At 49.3% G+C, this 3,243-nt stretch overlaps 1 non-coding gene across 1 annotated transcript; it reads left to right on the plus strand.

Moving 5' to 3' along the window:
• TRNAG-GCC lies at positions 2,973–3,043 on the plus strand. Its single transcript has one exon. It is a non-coding gene; the product is annotated as a tRNA-Gly (tRNA).

Raw genomic sequence — 3,243 nt, forward strand, 5'->3', positions numbered from 1 at the left:
AGAGCTTGGAGGAGGGGTCGGGAGGGGGGCAGGAGGGGCGAGGGCCCTTCCTGCATCCAATTTTTTCCTGACTTGTATCCGAGCGGGAGAACAGAAGTGTCCAGAAAGCCTGCTTGGCTTCTTCAAAGTAACGGAATTCTCGTTGGGTCCTGAGGACTCTAAGGAGGGCGAAGCAGCCTTTGGTGAGCGCTTACCGGCTGGAAAAGCAAAGTCCTTCCAGCCGCTGTCCCCATTACCTATAGTTTACCCCGTTTACCTAAAGCTCAGAAGAAAGTTTTCTTTTAACAAGGTAAAAAGAGAAAGGAAGGGGAAAAAAGGAAGGAGGGAAGAAGAAAGAAAAGAAAAAGAAAAAAGAAACACGAAACCCGTGGTTAATACTTCTACTCAAAATATTTTGACTTGGTTGCAGAAACAAGGGCCACGAGGTCGAGGGCACTCCTGCGCGGAGAAGCCTCCTCGGGGCGGGCACGGGGGTGGTGGGGGGCGCTGAGCAAGGCCCACCGACGTCGCGCACCTCCTCTCCTCACACCCCACGCGCAGGGCGGGTACGGGAAGCGGCCGAGTCACGGAGCCTTGAGGCGCATCCCTTGCCCCCCGGCACCCCCGCAGTGGACCCGCGGAGCGTGCGCGTGGACCCTGGTGCGCAAACGCTGCTGTCAGTCGGAGGATGCGCCAAGCTGGCAGGGTTGTGCCGACTTCACAGGCTGAGGGCTTGTTTGATGCCCAGAGCTGCATTCATTTGCAAGTTCAATGACCAGGCTGGGGACTTTAAAAAAAAGGATTTCTGTAGACATGGATGTCTGGATCCGGCCTTTTTTTCTCTTTTTCCTTTTAAGACCTAAATCGTGGGAGGATTGACGTTGCATCTTTCTCTTGGCGGCTTCCCCCAGGGTTGTAATTTGCTTAATGCTCTAAGTCCTGACCTGAAATAGCTGCAGGGAACGACTTAGTAGGCTCGGCCCCCAACTTTGTACCTCAAGAGCAGGCTCCCGGGGGCTGGAGGGTTGGATCCTGCAGGGTCACCGGGGTTTGGGGGTGCTATGTTCTTGGGGAGAAGACAGCCGTTAGGTCACAGAGGCTGCCTACAACTGCCCCTGGAATCAGGGAGCCAGGACCCCCTTCCCCCGGCTGTTAGCAGAGAAGCTGCCAAAGGCCCACAGAGACTGTGCAGAAAGTTCCAGAAGATTCTGGAAATGTACTACACAGAGAGGTGAACATTTTAATGAGGCTTTATTTTATCTGACAATTTGTAAGAACCAAAGGAGCTGAAAGGCACAAGTGCACAGTCTCCTGGGAACACACACACACACACACACACACACACACACACACACGAATCCCCCTCCCTCCCAGCCTGGGCTGCCGTGTCTCACACACCACACCATGTGCACGCCAGGCTGGAGAGTGACCTGCTGGCCAAGGCAGCACAGTGACCATCATACATATTCACCGTCTACTGGAAAGGACCCTACTGCTGCTTTTACATGCATGTTCATTATTAGAAGCAGTGACCGGCAAGCTAGGCTTTTTGCAGATTTTACTGTATGGTTATTATACTCCAAGTTGCCTAATTAGACCCCAGCTAATTAGAAGTCACATAATGATGGGAGGTATTAATTATGGCGGTATCCTGTAGGGCCAAAATAATATTTTCATGCTCTAGTACAAATAAGTACTCAGCAGGCCACATTTTTTAAGGCCAGAGTATTTAAATACTTATAAGGTTTGTCCCCATGGATGGCAGATATTTTTAAAACTGTATTATGTGAAACTTGTAACTATCATGTGTTTTAATTTTCAATAAGTCTGAGGTCCTGGACAGGAAACTTTTGATCAGAAGAGGCATCTCTTCTTCCAGGAGGGGCTTAGAGTGAGTTAGGGAGTCCTGTCCAGAGGGAAAGTCTGACTGGGGCCATTGCCCACCCTTCACCCCGACTTTGGTCCGTTCTCTAGTGGTTCCCATCAATTTGCATGATTCTCACGTGTTGCTGTAGAGCATCGCCCGGTGCTTCAGAGGCAAAAGAAATAGAAAAGCAAAGCAAAACTGACCCCCGCACTCGTCCTCAGAATGTTATGGAGCCATGTGTTAATTGTGGAACAGTGAACCAGTGCGAGCTGGAGGAAAGCAAAACCGGAGGGCGCCCCCTCCTTGGTGAGGTGCGCGTCGATGGAGAAAAGCCGGAATCGTGGTTTTTCAAGTAAGAGAACAAGCCATTATTCGACGGAAAAATGCGTCAGCTCCAAGCTTATCAACCAGCTACTGAGGCACAAAAGCCCGGACATCCAGGCTCTCCACGAATGAAGTCGCCTGGCCCCACGCGGTTTAAGGAAATGCAGTGTATGGACGTCACCCTGTTCATTTGAGCCTGTTTTCTCACCTATAAAATGACAGATTTGTAGTAGATGCTCTCCCAGGCCCTGCTCCACACACAAAAACCCACAATTTAATCTTTGTAGGAGACAAAAGAGGATGGACCTTCTTCTACAAAATAGCTTTAAACTGCATTTTTTTCAAAATGTTTGTGGGGTGTAATTTACACTGCATTACAGCTTCAGGAAAACCGCCCTGCTCAGAAGGAGGTGCGTGTGCTCCGGGACTGTGATCTCCAGCCATGCTCCTCAGATCGTTCGTTTTCTGGAGCAAAAGGAGGCCTCCACATCGTGAACCGCCGGGGCTACTTGCTGCCGCCTTCTCGTCAGTGCGGGAACGGACGTCTAACGAGATCCTTTAAAAGTCCTGCTTTTGGCGGTGTCTTCCAACCACACCCAACAACACACGTGTTCAGGAAACTGTTGTTATTTTAAAAACTATTTTGGTGTTTGGGCCTGGATTTGGAATAATCTAATAAACTTACTCAGTTGTTTTATTTTTTCCCTCTTCCCTCCTGTAAAATAATGATTTTTTAAAAAAGATCTTGTAGGTAAACACAAAGCATAAGAAGGTAAAATTTAACTTCCTTTAAAAATGTTCGGCATGGGTGGTTCAGGGGTAGAATTCTCACCTGCCACGTGGGAGGCCCGGGTTCAATTCCCGGCCTGTGCGGCTGCGCTGGCCCCTCTACTGTACAGCACAGGGAGCAATATCCAGTCTCTTGGGATAGAACATGACGGGAGACAGTGTGGGCAAAAGAATGTGTGTAAATGTGTGATCGCACTTTGCTGTACAGCGGAAAACAGCACAACACCGTAAACCAACTATACTTTCGTAAAAAAATTTGAACCAATCTGACAATTTAGTCGACC

Source organism: Sus scrofa, chromosome 16 (genome assembly GCF_000003025.6).
Source record: "Sus scrofa isolate TJ Tabasco breed Duroc chromosome 16, Sscrofa11.1, whole genome shotgun sequence".
Lineage (NCBI taxonomy): Eukaryota > Metazoa > Chordata > Mammalia > Artiodactyla > Suidae > Sus > Sus scrofa.